This window comes from Stegostoma tigrinum, chromosome 2 (assembly GCF_030684315.1).
Source record: "Stegostoma tigrinum isolate sSteTig4 chromosome 2, sSteTig4.hap1, whole genome shotgun sequence".
In the NCBI taxonomy this organism is placed as follows: Eukaryota; Metazoa; Chordata; class Chondrichthyes; order Orectolobiformes; family Stegostomatidae; genus Stegostoma; species Stegostoma tigrinum.
In genome coordinates this window covers 14,362,216-14,382,295 of record NC_081355.1, presented here as the reverse complement: position 1 = coordinate 14,382,295, position 20,080 = coordinate 14,362,216, and the positions used below count along the sequence as shown (strand labels likewise).

At 41.0% G+C, this 20,080-nt stretch overlaps 1 protein-coding gene and 1 long non-coding RNA gene across 2 annotated transcripts in view; one reads left to right on the top strand and one right to left on the bottom strand.

Annotated features, from left to right (window-relative positions):
* The first annotated feature begins 304 nt into the window (after positions 1–304).
* Positions 305–19,150, top strand: LOC125460909 (uncharacterized). Its single transcript, XR_007249360.2, has 3 exons — positions 305–365; positions 10,858–10,925; positions 19,065–19,150. It is a non-coding gene; the product is annotated as an uncharacterized LOC125460909 (long non-coding RNA).
* Positions 11,295–20,080, bottom strand: part of LOC125460867 (myosin light chain kinase 2, skeletal/cardiac muscle-like) — a 257,810-nt gene continuing 249,024 nt past the window's right edge. The window contains exon 14 of the transcript XR_007249350.2: positions 11,295–11,384. The gene's annotated coding sequence lies outside the window, so the exon portion shown is untranslated. The remainder of the gene's footprint in view (positions 11,385–20,080) is intronic.

Here is a 20,080-nt window from a genome sequence, read left to right as displayed (position 1 = left end):
TTGAATTGCTGAATTTCCATGATCACCCTGACAGGCCACTGCTCCAGCCCCACTGCTGCAGTACAATAGTTGTTGAGCTATATATAGACTTCGCTATCTTATGTAGGTGCTTTTTGGGAGTGAGTGGAGGTGAAAGCCTGGTTGTCTGCGTCAATACGTCTGAGCCTGACATTCCAGATCTTTGGACTAAACTACATAGCAACATTTTTTTTCTCTCTGCAAACTCACGTATCTGTTGCCCACTGTCTCCCACACTGTTGTTCTAGGGGTTGTGTCAACGAACAAGAATGCTACACATCTCAGATATTCCAGGCTGCAGCACTGATGTCTGGACTTCATGGGAACGTTTAAACACCACAATTATTGTGAGCCATTTACATTTTTTTTGTTCTTCAATTATTTGTCCTGGCAGCATTGTTTATTTTTCTTCGGGTGGGGGTGGGGGTGTGGGGTGGGGGGTGGTTTGGAGGGTGGGGGTTTCCACCACCACTACCATTGATAGGAGAAGCGCAAATCATTTATCATGCCGCCTGAACAACTAACATTAACTGAAGCTTCACACAGTGCGAAACAGTATGGCATATTCTGAACAATGAGGGGCTTTAAAGAAAATCAAGCGTTACGCCACACAGGAGCTAAGTACTTCTGCAGGATCAAAGAACCATAGATCTGAAGAAAAAGGTTAGGTGCTACAAACTTCCCTGCAAAATATGTTTTTCTTAAGTTGTGAAGACTATTATTACCCTCATGCCAGTTTTTGGTGTGACCTCAAAAGACTTTCGTGTCCCACTATACTGTTCACAGAGGCAACCAGCATATTTTTCTCTTTTCCCCTTCATTGGACTCCATCTAGAAAACACATAATGAAATCGCTGTATTATTCTTGTGTTCAGTTATGTCTGCAGGGATTAGAATGCAAACAGAGGATTAATTCTATGTGAGGAAGGGGCATAGATGCACCAAATCCTAATGTGCTGTCTCACAAACAGCGACGATTTTCTTGGCGATGTCTTTGTGAGTTAGACAGACAATCAACTCTGGGAGTTGCATGTACAAAGATGTCAGATTAGAGAATAACAGACTTATGAAACCAAAGACCGACAAAGTGACAAAAATATGATGAGAGGCAAAGATATAGAAGGAAGTCTTTCCTGATCCGCTTAATTTTAGCTGAGTAATAAAACAAAGAACTGCAGATGCTGGAAATCTGACATAGAAGGTATGTAGTTTAGGTTGATTGGCCATGCTAAATTGCCCCATAACATTCAGAGATACGCAGGCTAGGTGGGTTAGCCATGGTAAGTGTGGGTTATGGAGATAGGGGAGGGGATTGGATCTGGTTGGAATGCTCTTTGGAGGGCCAATGCAGGCTTGATGGTCCTAATGACCTCTATCTACACTATAGGGATTCTATGATTCTACGAAAATAGTAAGTGCTGGAGAACTCAACAGCTCTAGCAGCATTTTTGGACAGAAACTAGAGTTAGCATTTTGAGCCCAGGGATCCTTCTTCAGAACTGATTTCAGATGAGTTTTGGTGAACCTTTTCTTCTCCCCACGACCATAGTTGAGAGGGTCACCGGACCCGAAACGTTAACTCTGTTTTCTCCTCCACAGATGCTGTCAGACCTGCTGAGCTTTTCCAGCAACTTTATTTTTGTTCCATAGTTGAGAGGGTTGGATTATGAGGAGAGACTGAGTAGGCTGGGATTGTACTCATTGTAACTCGGAAGAATGAGGGGAGATCTTATAGAAACATGTAAGATTATGAAGGGAATAAATAAAGTGGGGGCAGGGAGATTGTTTCTGCTAGCAGGTGAAACTTGGACTAGAGGGCATCGTCTCAAAATAAAGGGAAGCAGATGTAGGACTGAGGTCAGGAGGAACTTCTTCACCCAAAGGGTTGTGAATCTGTGGAATTGCCTGCCCGGTGAAGTGGTTGCAGCTACCTCGCTGAATGTTTTTAAGGCAAGGCTAGTTAAATTTTTGAACAACAAAGGAATTAAGGGTTATGGTGAGTGGGCGGGTAAGTGGAGCTGAGTCTCAAAAAGACCAACCATGATCTTATTAAATGGCAGGGCAGACTCGAGAGGCCAGATGGCCCACTCCTGCTCCTAGTTCTTATGTTCTTATGTTTATATTGCTTTCATGAAAACATTGAATTGCAGTACATTGCAATCTTGTTGGTATAACCATCTCTTGGAACTGCAGGGTCAGCAAACTTTTTCATCTCAGAAATGCAACAGAAATCGCCCCATCAATTCCTCACCTCAATGTCCGCACACATAGTTATGTATTGGGCCAGTGGGGAGTGTTCAGCAATGGGATCCTTGGCTGAAATTTTCCAAAGTTCCATTTGGAAACTGAGGTCAATTTCTGCTTAACACCCCTAAACCATGAAAGTTTCCACTGTGAAGTCAAGCTTGTTGCCCCTTCAAAATTTATACCCCTTTTGTTGAACAAGTGTACAGTTTGTAAAATCTACACCAATGCCCGCAAAAATGTAATTTATGAGATTGTTAAACTCAATAAATACAGAGTGAGGAGAAAGGTTTAGAGCTGAGCAAATGCCTACTACTCTCTACAGCAGTACGAATGTGTTTTAAAACCCATGGTTTCTATTGTTAATTACAAAGAAAAATATACTTTGACTAAGAATTTGACCTTGAATGTTTCTTCATTAATTCGAAAGGGAATTTAAGAATTTGGGCTGGTTTTATCTTCTGAAGCCCCAGTCATTTTAATTTCACTAGACGTTATGTAATAATACAAAACCATGTCACAAAGTATTCACACTGCTGCAGAGAAAGGTTCGGCATAGATCGCACTGAACAGGAACACAGCAGAATATCTAATATGTCAACATGTCTCCCACCCAGTCACTGATAACCATGACCTCTGTCTGATCCATGACAGCGTATGTTATTTATGGGTCTGCCGTTAAGAAAGAAATTATATAAACACAGGCAGCTTATAGCTTGTTTCTCAATTCTAGTACAGTTGTCACCATAATAGGGGTAAGGAACATTAACTCAATGGAGTATGGTGTAACCCCCTAAGTAGTTTCTACTTTAAAAAGACAATCAAGTCTTAACATGTAACCTGCCTGACTATTTCAAGTATCTTTCACACACTTGGGAGATAGGAGTTCTGCTAAATAGGAACTTTTGCAGGTTTACAGGAAAGCATGTTTTCTGAAGCAAATTCATTCAATATCACAAAAAGATTAAGAAACTATGCATTTATAGATGAGATGATTTCTGAATTTTTCTGAATGTGGAAAACCAGGCCTTCTCTTATACACATCTTGCAATAAGCTGCATGCGCAACATCAGGCTAACAATCAGCCACTTCTTTTTGTCACAGAATTGTATTTCAGGAAAGCTTAAAAAGAGAGAAAATATTAAACTTCAGACACTCTCATCTTACATATTCAAAATTATTGTGAGAAAAAGCATTGTATGGGACAATTTGTTCACAGAAACTTGGTAAGAATTATTTACTATACAAAGGGTTCAGTGCCTCCCTTTTCATATCGAACTGCATGGGAAAATGTAACATACGTATTTCACAAGTTTCTGAGAGCAGGTCATAGTTTGTCCTGTTTCCAATTAGGATGGGGTGGGGAGCGGGGAGCAAAAGTTAACAGCTCTATTAATGTGTATCTCAGGGGACCAGTGCATAGACTGGGTATAGGGTCATTCAGTAAATAGAATTCTGATGGACAGGATTATTTGCTTTCACGCATTCTCCACATCTTTGCTAAGAGATCAAAAGTTTTGTTTACTTTGCAAATCTCATGTCAAGCTGATGTCCTTACCTTGGATTTGAACCCTGTCTTTTGAACTAAAATGTGATTTTTTTTGAGAACTACATATTTTTTTTAAAAATGCATGGAATATAAAACACAGAAACAAGCCATTTGTTCCAACTAGTTCATTCTGTTGTTAATGCTCCATTTGCGTCTCCTACCCTTTCTCTTAAATAAAGTCTTTTGATAACTGCATGGCAGAAGAGATGAACACCTTTAATTTCTCTATCAGCTCCTACCATCTTTCAAAGATCATTAGTAACAATATGGCAAAAGTAGACGTTTCTAAATTACAGCATTGTATTTACGAGAAAAGAAGTATTTGGTGATGCTTGTGTTGGAGAAAGGGAAGCCAGGTATGATTTTCCATGGTAATTCTTCGTAAAGTGGTTATGTTACTGGGCCCATAACCCAGAGACCTGGAGAAAGGGAGCATAAAGCTGTCAAATTGTCAAAAAACCCAACGGGTCCTCAAATCTTTAAGAATGGAAATCTTCTGCCCCTACCCAATTTCAACTAGTTATTAGAGATAATGGGAACTGCAGATGCTGGAGAATCCGGGACAACAAAGTGTGGGGCTGGATGAACACAGCAGGCCAAGCAGCATCTTAGGAGCAGGAAAGCTGACATTTCGGGTCCACTCCAGTTCCACACTAATACGTATGGCTCTGTGATCATTCAGTAAGTCATGCAGTTGCATCAAGATACCAGAAGGAAGAAATGCATCAAAATAAGTGGATCATTCAGTTGCTATTTGAGTATAGAATTAGTACACACCTAGTTCAATTCACCCAGCAAAATCCTCCCCTCATTTTGGGACTGGATTCTTGATGTTGAGCAGTCAAACAAGATCCTGAAATATTCATACTCGCTGAATAAAACCTTCCAGACAATATCTCAGACACCTCCATTACCATCTCTGTAGAGAGAGTGTAGTGGTATTTAGTGGACTTCTTTGTAACTTTCTATATGTTAATCTATTTAACATATACCGTAGATTGTTGGGTTCTTATTGAGTCAGATGTGTTGAGATTTATTGACAATACCAATTGTATATATTGGTAGAATATTAGACGTATAGTCAGAGTTTAGGTTTTGGCTCTGATGGTCTATTCAGGGATATCTTGTCTGTGATGAAGTGGTCGGGCTATGGAGAATGTTTCAGTTGTGCTGGCAACAGATGAGAACAATGCTTTAGGGGGAGGAGTAAGTGGTTAATAAGGTGAGTTTGCAATAATGTAATGAGAAGTCTTGCTGAGGCTCTAATTTTCTTACTGGCTGCATGGGCCTCTGAGACCCATGCATGGCAAAGACTTCCAGAAGCACGCTGATGCCAATCACTGTGCACAGAACATTGATGCAGCCATGCAGCTTAGAGACAACGTGGTTATTGCCCGATCAACATGCTCCCAATCATTAACAATGTCATGGAAAATAGAGACATTAAATGGCATTGACTTATAAAACCAAATTGTCACTGTTCAGTTTGGATTGTACCAGAACCACCCTTTGTTTCAAACATGTAGGTTTTGAAAATTGACAATGAGCTGAATTGCAGAGGTGAGCTAACATTGACTACTCATGACATCAATCGTCTTTCAATCAGTGTGGCATCTTTGAATCTCAGCACACCTGAAGGTAGTGGAAACCAGTAGGAAATCTTTTCATATGCATGAGTTATGCCTAGTACAAAGGAAGATGGTTGTGTGTTTTGGAGGCCAATCATAGACCAGGATATGACTGCAGGAATTCCTCAGGCACCATCCTAAGTCCAACCTACCTTCAATTGTTACTTATAAGATCAGAAATGGGAATGGTCACTGATGTGATGCAATTCCTTTGATAATAGCTACTTATGATTTAACAAGTTGTGAGGTGTGCCACACAAAGCATCAGGAAATGACCATCTCCAACAATAGGATTACCACTGACATCATACCACTCCATCATGAGTTTTTTCAAGTTCCATGATACTGCAGAAACTCATCCATGACTCTTTCTAACTTCAGATTCAATTATTCCAACACTCTCCAGGATAGTCAGCTTCTCAGTTGAATCTTCCATAAACTTAAGCTCATCCAAAAGCTGCCAGATGCTAATTTGCATCCAACCTTGACCATCCCTCTGCTGACTGACCTATGTTGGATTGTAATGGACTAAGACATTGGTGCAGATCAGCATATTTTTAGTATTCTGAAAAGCCATCCGTTGCTGTACGTCTTAATATCAGGCTAGTGATTTCTTTAAGCTGTGGGTTAGCACTGCTGCCTCACAGCACCAGGGACCTGGGTTTGATTCCTCCCTCAGGCGACTGTCTGTGTGGAGTTTGCATATTCTCCTCGTGTTTGCAGTGGGTTTCCTCCAGGTGCTCCAGTTTCCTCCACAGTCTAAAGATGTGTAGGTTGGGTGGATTAGCCATGCTAAATTGCCCATAGTTTCACGGATTTGCAGAATAGGTGGATTAGCTATGGGAAATGCAGTGATCGAGTCGGTCTGGGTGGGGTGCTCTTTGGAGGGTGGGTGTGGACTTGATGGGCCAATGGCATGCTTCCATACTGCAGAGGTTCTAAGATTCAATTTCTCAAGGGTACCATGACAAAGGCGACATGTGGGAAAGACCTAGTTAATTGTTTCACCAGACCCAGAAACATTGCAGATCAGTGATAATGGGAACTGCAGATGCTGGAGAATCCAAGATAACAAAGTGTGAAGCTGGACGAACACAGCAGGCCAAGCAGCATCTTAGGACCACAAAAGCTGACGTTTTGGGCCTAGACTGATGAAGAGTCTAGGCCCGAAACGTCAGCTTTTGTGCTCCTGAGATGCTGCTTGGCCTGCTGTGTTCATCCAGCTTTACACTTCGTTAACATTGCAGATCATTTACCCACTTTGGAGTCATTAAATCTTTCACCATCTTGGTTTTCTGGGGATCAGCTTGTATCCCATTCTTGCTGAAAATGTAACTTAGGAAATGAACTGAATTCTCGTAAAGTTCATGTTTGTCATTCAGTATAAAGACTGCTACTTGTAAATGTTTCATGACACTACGTAATCTGTTATCATGCTGGATAGTTTCTGTATGTATCAGGAAAGTATCCAAGTGACATATGATGTCAGCTAGTTCCTGTAAAATATTGGACATTGTGTTAGAAAATCTCCAAGGCAAAAGCAATACAAAAGGAAAGTTTGTCGAAATGATATCAATTAAAAGGAATAATTAAGTGGTGAAGAGTTAAGATGTCTCATCTAGAGGGACCTGCCAAAAACTACTACTTATGTCAAGCTTTGCAAATATTCTACCGGTGAAAAGCTCAGCCAAACAGTCTTCAGCTGCAGACATAGAATGAATTTCTCTCATTATTTTGCTTTACGGAGCATGTGAGATAAAGCAAATCTGTATGGTGCCAATGGGGTTGGAAACTGTGAACATACCTGAGCACCATTCTGTAGGTTCAGTCAGCAGGGAGATCACCCCATTATTGACCACTCCTCCAATTGTTTCTCTACTTTATCTCTTAGTGAGTGAGGGATTTTGCTAGGTGTGGAGAGATATATTACTTCAGTTGAAGACAAAGTTTGCCTTCTTCTCAATGAGGGAGTTTGCTGGTTACTAATGATAAAAGCTTTTTACACATATTTGTGATATTTGAATGTCAGTACAATGTGCAATATTTGTTTAACTGTAGTTACTGTACCTTCGCCTTTAAATCAGGTAGTAAAATGTTCATCTATGCTAACTATGGGGAAAAGTTGGAGATAGCTATGCCACTGACACTAGCATCTAGCTTAAATTTAATAAAATGTGAGGCTGGATGAACACAGCAGGCCAAGCAGCATCTCAGGAGCACAAAAGCTGACGTTTCGGGCCTAGACCCTTCATCAGAGAGGGGGATGGGGAGAGGGAACTGGAATAAATAGGGAGAGAGGGGGAGGCGGACCGAAGATGGAGAGCAAAGAAGATAGGTGGAGAGAGTATAGGTGGGGAGGTAGGGAGGGGATAGGTCAGTCCGGGGAAGACGGACAGGTCAAGGAGGTGGGATGAGGTTAGTAGGTAGATGGGGGTGCGGCTTGGGGTGGGAGGAAGGGATGGGTGAGAGGAAGAACCGGTTAGGGAGGCAGAGACAGGTTGGACTGGTTTTGGGATGCAGTGGGTGGGGGGGAAGAGCTGGGCTGGTTGTGTGGTGCAGTAGGGGGAGGGGACGAACTGGGCTGGTTTAGGGATGCAGTAGGGGAAGGGGAGATTTTGAAACTGGTGAAGCCCACATTGATACCATTAGGCTGCAGGGTTCCCAGGCAGAATATGAGTTGCTTCCACCCCAACCTTCAGTTCACCTGGGCCATCTCCAGCACATCCCACACCTTCCTGGACCTCTCAGTCTCCATCTCAGGCAGCCAGCTTGTAACTGCTGTCCATTTCAAGCCCACCGACTCCCACAGCTACCTAGAATACACCTCCTCCCACCCACCCTCCTGCAAAAATTCCATCCCCTATTCCCAATTCCTCCGCCTCCGCCGCATCTGCTCCCACGATAAGACATTCCACTCCCGCACATCCCAGATGTCCAAGTTCTTTATGGACCGCAACTTTCCCCCCACAGTGATCGAGAACGCCCTTGACCGCGTCTCCCGTATTTCCCGCAACACATCCCTCACACCCCGCTCCCACCACAACCGCCCTAAGAGGATCCCCCTCGTTCTCACACACCACCCTACCAACCTCCGGATACAACGCATCATTCTCCGACACTTTCGCCATTTACAATCCGACCCCACCACCCAAGACATTTTTCCATCCCCACCCCTGTCTGCTTTCCGGAGAGACCACTCTCTCCGTGACTCCCTTGTTCGCTCCACACTGCCCTCCAAACCCACCACACCCAGCACCTTCCCCTGCAACCGCAGGAAATGCTACACTTGCCCCCACACCTCCTCCCTCACCCCTATCCCAGGCCCCAAGATGACTTTCCACATTAAGCAGAGGTTCACCTGCACATCTGCCAATGTGGTATACTGCATCCATTGTACCCGGTGCGGCTTCCTCTACATTGGGGAAACCAACCGGAGGCTTGGAGACCGCTTTGCAGAACACCTCCGCTCAGTTCGCAACAAACAACTGCACCTCCCAGTCGCAAACCATTTCCACTCCCCCTCCCATTCTTTAGATGACATGTCCATCATGGGCCTCCTGCACTGCCACAATGATGCCACCCGAAGGTTGCAGGAACAGCAACTCATATTCCGCCTGGGAACCCTGCAGCCTAATGGTATCAATGTGGACTTCACCAGTTTCAAAATCTCCCCTTCCCCTACTGCATCCCTAAACCAGCCCAGTTCGTCCCCTCCCCCTACTGCACCACACAACCAGCCCAGCTCTTCCCCCCCACCCACTGCATCCCAAAACCAGTCCAACCTGTCTCTGCCTCCCTAACCGGTTCTTCCTCTCACCCATCCCTTCCTCCCACCCCAAGCCGCACCCCCATCTACCTACTAACCTCATCCCACCTCCTTGACCTGTCCGTCTTCCCCGGACTGACCTATCCCCTCCCTACCTCCCCACCTATACTCTCTCCACCTATTTTCTTTGCTCTCCATCTTCGGTCCGCCTCCCCCTCTCTCCCTATTTATTCCAGTTCCCTCTCCCCATCCCCCTCTCTGATGAAGGGTCTAGGCCCGAAACGTCAGCTTTTGTGCTCCTGAGATGCTGCTTGGCCTGCTGTGTTCATCCAGCCTCACATTTTATTATCTTGGAATTCTCCAGCATCTGCAATTCCCATTATCTCTAGCTTAAATTTGTTTGGATAATGATCTATGTCGATGACTTCTGCCAAATTTCCATCAGATGACTATGTAATTTCTTCCATGGAAGAAAATTATATGTTTTTCCCTTTTTGTAAAGAAATTTGCTCCCTTTTGAAGTTGAGATGTGTTCTCCAGTGTTCTGTTCTAAGGCTAAATTGGAAACAATTTGGTTTGTTGCTTTGTATGTTCTTCAGACTGTGGCACATCTTTAGGAAACCACCCCTTTTGCTGCAATGAATACTTTGTTGGTAGAAGCTGGATGATTTGCCTTCACTGATGGGGTGTTTTGGAACCATACTATTTGCAATGTATATTGTATTAGGTTACTTAGGATTTCACATTTAAGTGGCCTCATTGAGAAGAAGACAAACTTTGACTTCAACTGAAGTAATATATCTCTCTACACCTAGCAAAATCCCTCACTCACTGAGAGATAAAGTAGAGAAACAATTGGAGGAGTGGTCAATATGGGGTGATCTCCCTGCTGACTGAACCTACAGAATGGTGCTCAGGTATGTTCACAGTTTCTAAACCCATTGGCACCATACAGATTTGCTTTATCTCACATGCTCAGTAAAGCAAAATAATGAGAGAAATTCATTCTATGTCTGCAGCTGAAGACTGTTTGGCTGAACTTTTCACCTATATAATAGTACATTGTTCAAATGAGAAATCTGTCACCCCTGGTCAGATGGTTTATTACGCTTAAAGTAGTCAACATGCTCTGCAGAACATTTAGCTTTAAATGGAACTTCTCCTGCACAATACTTCTTCAACAATTTTCTGGATTCTGTATCCACTGCTATTTGTACTGCTCGTCCTAGAGCTAGATTCTCTTCTGAGTGAAGAAGTTCATTGACTGGCTGATTTATCTAAAAGTTAATTCTGTGGCAAATGCATTCTTAGCATAACTTTCCATGGTTCAGATACTTATAGGTCATTATCTAAGCTTTCCACATGTGTCTTCCACATTTACCAAATTACTGATGTATCAAATGGATGTGAAAGACAATTTTGGACCAATTTTGTTCATGTTTATTTTTCTGATATGGAAGGGCATTTGTCAGGACTTTGATCTCCTTGTACTAAACTTATTTTATTGTCCTGTGATATTCTTAGTTGATTAACATTGAATCCTCATTGTTGTTAATGTTATTGATTAAATATTTAAAATCAAAGCTGCCAAAGTTTATGTTACTTTAAATGTGGCTTACAATGTAAAATTTGGTTTCCAATTACCAATACAGTATTTTCAGAGAAATGAATGAAGATATTCCTTTTCCAAGATGACTAAAGGACTTCCCAAAAATCTGAGGTAAGATTTTCTCAAAATAACTACAATCAATAAGATCGAATGATTTCTTTGACTGAGCCAACGATGATTGTGGTGATAGCTTTTCTGTTGATTTTTTGTGAGTCAGGGGTAGCTTTGTGCCTAAGTTGATACCATGCAATTCATGCTTTTTTTTCGTCGTTCAATTTTTCACCTTTTAATGAGTAAAATTGATAAAACGTCTTCATTACCAAACAAATCTTCACATTTGTCGTTAAAATGACCAAGATTTAAAAATTCACTAACGTCACATTTAGGGCTCTTTTACTTTGAAATGCAATACAATTGTTAATGTTAAATTAAAATTTGGATTTAATAAGAATCTGGGTTCTGTAGACATTACCTGTGAGTCTTTGTTACAATTTAAAGACGGCCTGTTTCTATAAAGAAACCATGCAGATGGTGAATAATGCAGAGCTTCTGAAGCAAAGCAGATCAAACCTAAAAGGAAAAGATAAAACTTGGATCAGAATATTTACAAAATCTTTTCACTTTGTAAGGTACAAAACCACAGAACACACACCAGATAAGCTAATATGGTAGATAGATCCTAAAAGCCAGTGCCAATGCTGTGAAGAAAATAAACCTCACAGGGGCAGCAAGTACACAGCTTTTAAAATGGAATGCTTTCATTGTAAGAATGTAGGCCACTTTCAGAAAAATAATGCCAAAACACAACATAGCCACAGAACAGCAAAATACTGAAAAACTATCCACATAAAGAAATAAGTGAAGTAAAACAATCTCCACTACAGATGATTGCACATTTTTCTGAGGGAGATAAGTGACCAATATCAAAGATTTTCATGCAGACATTTACATTTATGGACATGTCATGGATTTCATGTCAAACACAGAAGCCAGTGTCACAGTATTGTCAAATAGAGACCCTTAGTAGATAAAACACCATGTATACATGACAGAAGTTCAGCTCCATAATCCCAGGGGCATCACACTTAGGTTTGTAGTATGCCTTTAACATTTTCTCCAACAAAGAGGACAGCAAATAGAATAAAATCCACATATACTTCACAAATAAGATTCTCACTCAAAATGTGGAAAACAACAAAATATCAGAGAAAAGCTGATGGAAATGTTACTGGGCTTCATAAGCTTATGGCGTATCCTAAACAAAAAGCAGAATCTCCTGAGGTTTGATGTGTTAAAATGAAACGCTTGTTTCAAAACATCAAGGAGGTGGTTTGCTGAAATGTTCTTCAGCGCTACTGAAACTGAAGAGAGTCCTAATTCTAAGCTGTAACAAAGTTCAAAATGAAGTAGAAGCAAATCTAAACCACATGAAATATTAGAAGCATCTGCGATCAAATTGAGCCAGATTGCCAAACAGCACAGTGAACAACTATTTATGATTAACTAAAGCCTGATATTGAATGTGGGAGTGATTAAGGAGAAAGAAATTCAACCAAAATATCTGACCTCTCTCTCTTCCAAAGGACAATTTCCAACAGAAATAAAGGTATAAGATCAAGAATGAATGAATCTCAGGTAACACATTACAGGAAGTGAGCTAATAATGGAATCACTGAGAGGTCAAATGTAGCACTCAGAGTATTCAAGGAGTTGAAGTATTGTCCACCCACTTCATTACAGATCTACAAGCTGAATGAGAATTAAATTCCACAAACAGAAGCTGAAGATGTTGTGCATACAGTTCCTTAGAAGGTACCATTATGATGAAGACACTGCTACAATGAGGCAAACAAAGTCCTTGTAAAATTAACATATTCTATGACAGGGACCACACTATAGGGAATAGGCATATGTCAGGAAAGTCCTCTGGAAAAGTAATACGGTTGTAAAAGCCTTGCTGGTTCAGTAGGGGACTAGAGACCTCAGACCACCAACAGGACAATCATCTTCTTTCTACCCAACAATTGCCAACCTTCCACATCCAAAGGAAACACATTTGGAGAATAGTGAAAGCTCTAAATCATCTAAATTTGTAACATCAAAGATTTTGGTAGAGTTGGGCTGCTGGTTAATGCAAATATACAAACAAATCTATAATGCTTTAATAAATGATTGGGGAATTAATGTTGTACATGGGTTTGAAATGGTTAGTACTTGATTGAGTACAGTAAGCATCACTCTCTGTGATGATGTCACAGGGACTTGGTCAGGGTAGAGAAGGAGCTTGTGGGAGACAGACCTGGGGGCTACTGTACTCTGAATGGCCTCCGTAGCAATGTAGGATATGTTCATAGAGTGTGAAAATAGTCGCAGTAATGCATATTTCTTTTTGTTGACTACTCAACAAGACTCTTCCAGTTAGACCAGAAAAGTCTCTATTCTATTTCACACTAAATCATTTCAAGATTGAAGGAACGCATACGCAACAGCAGAGCTCATTGGCCATCTCAGCATTTGTTGCTCTTTCCAGATTCTTAGTAAAGTGATGAAGAAACAAGGAGTGCTGAGAATGATGCAGGAACAGCAAGAAGGAATTAGAAAAGAAGAATTGCACAAAGTGGGTAAAAAGGGGCATCTGCTGACTTCTCCTCATGGAGTCAGGTCAGATATTTTTAATCAAGCTGTTCAGGGATGTTATTACACACATTCGGAAGCAGATGGGATTTGAACCCAGGCCTCCTGAGGAACACTACCACTTCACCATAAGAGCCCCGAAAATTGACAATGGATTCATTGTCACTGTTAAGCTCTAGATTTACATTTCAACATCAGCCATTTGAACCTATTTACAGCAGAGTGTTAACATGGACCCTGGATTACTCAAGCCCACGACACCACAAGCTCCTCCCACCTCCGAATATTTTCAATGCATAAGATTTGCGTAAGATTCCCATTGCCTGCTTCTCCCGGCAGCTCTATTCTTTCTGGCAACTGCTGCTTTCTTATCATGGATAATACAACTCTTCCTCTCACATCATCAAGGAAGGAACCAAGGATGATGGGCACCTCTCCTTCCCTCTGAATCCATTTTACACATTTTGTTCCCAGATTAGTTTCTTCAAATCATTCCAGAGCCAGGCTTTGCTCCTAGAGCTGGTACAGTTCTTTAAGTATAGCTGTCAGGAAATAAAGGTTTGAAGGTGAGCATCTTGCCTGTAGGCAGGTGACACCAACGCAACTTACATCACACCATGGGATGCAGAGGGCTATAATATCCCCCTGATGCACTGGCTTTTTTGAACCATTGCTCTATTCCCCATTCCTAGTTTCTGGAGGAAGGCATCCCGTCAGCAGCAACCTCTGCAGCACATCTGGATTGATAGGAGTATATGGGATTGATTTTGTTGTATCAATATTTTTACTGGCCTCGAAAATGTACCAGAACATAGCCCTGCATCATTTTTGAATTAAATTTTCCTGCCTCTGGTACTTTGGAGTGTGACATATGGCTCATGCTTTAGTGATAGGAAGCTGCCTGCAGAAATTTGTTTTTGGGAATGTTGAAGGAAAGAAATGTGGCAAGAAGTAGCTGTTGAAATAGTTTTGAGTCCTCAGAGGTTATGAATTATATCCCGTGTGTTTAATATGATAGAATGCTGGCCATTTTAAATATATACTGAGTTATTTCTGCTGTAGTACTAGGCTCAGGCGATTTCCTCTAGCTTGTCCAAAGTAAATATATTCTATAAACCTCACACTAATAGCAGAGGGCAACAAAAGCCTACCATATTGCTGTAATTCTATATCGTCAGCTTTCTGCCAAAAAAAGTACCAAACACCATCTGCAGCTGCTTTGAGCATTTTTTTAAATTCAGAACACAGCACAATTTTACAAAACAAGGTTAGAAATGCAGACGTGTTGTCGAAGGACCGCAACATTTTGCATGCCACATGCAGTGAATCTTTTGTCCCAAATAAATTGCACTGTGAATGTAAAAAACTGTTTTTCTCTGAGGGAGCTGGGGATGTATGACCTGACTATCAACTCATCTCTTTATATGGGAAATAAGAGAGTAAAAAAAATTCTTCACGTCTGGAGATTAAAAATGGTGGAAATGCACGGAGATCAGGTTAGAAAGAGAAGGAGGTAAAGTTGTGTCAGCACAAGTGTCTCAGAAGCAAATATCAGGAAAGGTCACACCCATAATGTTAACACCTTTTTTTAATCACACATGCTCATTCATAGAATGTTTGCAGCACAGATGGAAACCGTTCAGTCCATTTTTCATATTACTTCTTAGATGAAACATAGGCATTACTTACAAGATCAGAATTTATTGCCTATCCCTATTTGCCCTTGAACTGACTGCCTTATTGGGCCATTTTCAAAGAGTAATTCAGAATTAATTGCATTTCTATAGCTCTGAAGCTGCTTGTAGGCCAGACCTGTGAGAGTGTGGAGCTGGATGAACACAGCAGGCCATGTAGCATCTGAGGAGTACAAAAGCTGATGTTTCGGTCAAGTCAGCTTTTGTGCTCCTAAGATGCTGCTTGGCCTGCTGTGTTCATCCAGCTCCACACTTTGTTATCTCAGATTCTCCAGCATCTGCAGTTCCCATTATCTCAGACCTTGAGAGTTACAGGTTTGTTTGCTCATGCTTGCTCTTGATTCTAGTTATTCAGCTCATGCCACTTCCCTGCCTTTCCCTCGTTATCTTCATCAGACTTCACTGCATTTTCATTTTATTTTCCACTCATTTGTGGGATGTGGGTATCACTGATTGCCCAGTATTTATTGCCCTTTCCTAGTTGCCCTTGAGAAGGTGGTGGTGAGCTGCCAAATTGAACCGCTGCAGTACATTTGCTGTGGGTTGACTCACAATGCCTTTCAGTGGGGACAATGATACATGAGATGCTTCTTTCCAAGCTTCTCAACTATATTTGATGGCTAATCTCACTTTACAAATATAAGGTAAATCATCAAAAATGTGATCTTCGCATGCCTGTATCTTATAATAAATATACCTTTGCTTCTATGCCTTTAACCAGTTACTTTGATCAGTTTTAGTGAGTGTCCCTTGTCTCACTATCTGTCATATGATTTAAGCAATCATTTCCAAGGTACATTAACATGTAACAGTTAATGATGTTGTCACTTTTCATATGTGTGGATCCCCTCGTCTGCAGCCACTATCTTACTAGAGTTATCATAAATGATAGTAATCTAGTTTGTCATTGCTCCGATGAACTTCTGTTTATGTTTCTTCTTCTATCAAGTTTACCAACCTGCTGTAAATTTGGGATCGTGTAAATAGATAGGCCCAGATGTTCTTGTACTCCAGCACCATTGAAAGCAACATTAAATCTATATTGTAGGGATATGTGAATGCCACAAAAGAAAGAATACATTTTTGAGTGTTTTACATTTCATACCTTGGCCCAGGAAGACATGATACAAGTTTCTATGTGTGTAACAGTGCTTTAAATGTCTGCCCCATGCATTGGCCCCAGGTCTTTCTACAGCTCTGTCTACTTTTTTCTGATTCCAACCAATCAAGTAGAGTGAGCATCAGTTATAGACAGACTCGCACACAGTAAAACACAGAACAACCTAACCATTGAGTGCTACGCCAAGTAAGAGATTTCTGCTATTATCTGTGCTGCTCCATTACAAACAGAATTTGCGTTGGTCTGCTTTAAGCCTCACTGAAAAGCGGGATTGGTAGAATATTGCAGTCTCACACTTCACTACCAAAATTAAGGCTGAATTTTGTGTCACTGTTATTTAACCTGATAAATACTGGTGCCAGTGACCTAGCAAAGATGTGACTAATAACTGAGAATACTTCTTACTATTCCTTATAAATTCATAAAGAATGTGAACTCAGACTGTCTCTGAAAGAGATGCAGATTAGTCATCTGTAAGACTTACTGTTAGAACAAGATAATTTTAATGTATATGAATATCGTTACTGTGTCTGAACACTGCATGTATTAAACTGGAGAAAATCATCTGGATTATAATGTGCAAATTTTGATGATCAAGTTTTGCAGTTTAAGCAACATCTTTCAATATATCTCATTGAACCTTTACAACCTATAGCCACTTTCCTGCAAAATCTGTAGGGCTAGTTCTAAAGCAGTTAAGTAAAACAGGGTATAACTTATCCCAACTAAACTGTAATGGAAAAGAAACACCTACTTTACTTAATTTATTTTTGTTGCTTAATATTTTATTTAGATTATCTAGACACTTAGCAACACCAAAATAGGTATAATTAGTAGCTTGCCTTGTTGATCTTCAGGAGAGGAGAAGAGGGTGACAATCCAGTGCAATAATTAGTTTATGAAAATGAACAAAGATATCGTAATATGGACGGAAATTTTCAATTGCTGTATCAAGACTGGAAAGTCAGGAGGGCAGCTAACATCAATCATGTCAAAAGGTTCTTTCACAAACATACAATGACAGGTTAACATTGAAAATAACAAACAATTCCAAGTCTGTGAATGGCTATTGACTTCACTGCTTTTGATTTCTCATGAAGCTTGATACGGAGTGTTCTAAATAAATATCATAACATTCTGAGTTAGCAACAGGGAGTTCAGTCTAAAAGGTGGCAAAATTATGAATTTCATTTCGATCTTGTTGCTGCAGGAATTTCAAAGCCAGAGTTCGAAAATGCTTGCAGGAATTTAAGGCTCAAGATACCTCATGGCACTACTTACATCAAGCATGTTTCTCAATTAAAACCTGGTGCAAATTGGACTTTTTCATTTTGTTACCTTAAACTCTGCAGTTGTGACAAAACTTTATGAATACTCCTTTTCCCCAAATTTCCATTCTTCCACAAGCATTGGCAGCTCTGCAGGTATCCTATCATCTTTCCTGAGTAATTATCATGAGCTCTTCAATTGTAAGATGAGGGGTGTCATAGTCAAACATGGCACTATGCACAAAACACAACCAGGAAGCATATTTTTTCAGCAGGGGTTACTGTTGGAGCCAAAGTCAGAAAACCAGTGTGCTTGCTTCTTTTCTAGCAGAGAAAAATGGTTAATAGTCGGGGAGGCTGGGCTACATCTGTTGCCTATCAGAATCCACTGATATTTTCTGCATCTTCGGAGACCTATTACAACAATTCCATCTGTTTTTATTGTTGAAGCCCAATTGGGTTTGGATTTTAGATCTTGCTGCGTTACTGATGTTCCTGGCGCTAGAGGCTAGGAGCCTAGAAATATTCGGCCCCTTCAATCTATTCCATCATTCAAAGTGATCATGTCTGACCTGTGTAATTCATGAGCACAGGAGTTGGGAGGTCATGTTGCGGCTGTACAGGATATTGGTTAGGCCACTTTTGGAATACTGCGTTCAAGTCTGTTCTCCCAGCTGTAGAAAAGATGTTGTGAAACTTGAAAATGTTCTGAAAAAACTCACAAAGATATTGCCAGGGTCGGAGGGTTTGAGCTATAGGGAGAGGTTGAATAGGCTGGGGCTATTTTCCCTGGAGCATTGGAGGTTGAGGGGTACCTTATAGAGGTTTAGAAAATCATGAGGGTCATGGATAGGGTGAATAGCCAAGGTCTTTTCCCCAGGTTAGGGGAATCTGAAACTAAAGGACATAGGTTTAAGGTGAGAGGGGAAAGATTTAAAAGAAACCTAAAGGGCAAATTTTTCATGTAGTGGGTGGTGCATGTAATGGAATGAGCTGCCAGAGGAGGTGATGGAGGCTGGTAAAATTGCAACATTAAAAGGCATCTGGATGGATATAAGAATGGGAAGGGTTTAGAGGGATACAGGCCAAATGCCAGCAAATGGGACTGGATTAATTTAGGATATCTGATTGGCATGGATGAGTGGACTGAAGACATGCTGTACATCGCTATATAACTCTATTACATGTAAGACCTTGCTGCACATGACAAGAATAAATCAAATCAAAATCAAATCAAATTGATCTGTTTTCTTTTCCATCCTTCTTAATGCGGTGACCATGTAGATATTGAGCACAATTAGTTCATGCACCATTAAAAATGAAAGAGAGTTTCAGTTAATTAGCAAATAAGTTTTGAAACCGAAGTTGTCTGCACAGACCACATAAATAATCAGCACTGTTTAATGACAGATATTCGTCTCGCAGTTTTCTCTGTTAGTGTAGTAGCTAGATTTGGTTTGTCGGTTAGTTTAAATGGGCAAAGGTTTAAAGATTATTTCAGTGAGGTGACTGAAGTTTTCATTTCTTTCCCCAGATGAGAATGTTTCAATTTCCTGACGCCAGCAATAAATCCAGGTCTAAATGAGGCATGACAGTCCATCTGGGGTCCGATCATTGCAGACTTTTGGCAAGTGGTGAAGATACATTTCAGGTGTCTGGGTCAGTCAGCAGGCTACAATGTACCTTAAAAAGGTTTGCCAGATCTCTGCAGCTCAACAGACAATTCTGTTCTCGCCTGCCAAAGTACAGATTCAATGTTAATAGAAATGTAGTGGAGATGTATTTGCAGTATGTAAACATGTAGTAAGCTGATCTACTGAGAGGCCTGGATATAAAAGCAATGAGCTAATGATCATTACACACATGTTTTCTCTAGCTTAGCCTCAATTCAGGATAGGCAGCCAACATTAACTACCAGTGGCCTATTTGTTGTCTACTTTAGGTCTATTTCACTGTCCTATTGTGGTGACCCCTGTTGGTGTGCCATGCCACAGGCCTTTTCATTTAACAATCCAAATGATTGTTCTTCGTATACGAGTCTGAGCGGCAACAGCCAGCCAGAACCAAGAGTGCTACCCTATTCTTCCCAAGCCAGGAATCCCCAAAGTCCATCCATCATACTGCCCATCCTCCCAACTCAATTGAAATCCACAAACTCAGTGTAAACCGTATATCTTTTAGGGGTCATCATGGGCTGGGATTGCACCCACCTATCCATTGGAAGAGCACTCATAAGGATTCTTAAAAGACAACGTTTGATATTATTTTGGCAAGAAGACTTAGAATCCATACAGTGTGGAAGCAGGCCACTTGTACACTGACACTCCAAAGAGCATCCCACCCAGACCCATCCCCTGCACTATCCGTGTAGACCTGCATTTCCCAAGGCTAACCCATGTGGTCTACACATCCATGGACACTATGGGCAATTTAGCATGGCCAATCCACCTAACCTGCATATCTTTAGACTGTGGGAGGAAACTTATTAGATCTGGGTTTTAAACAATTTAACCTAGCAAGGACCTTAATTCATTTGGTCCAATAGTCGTC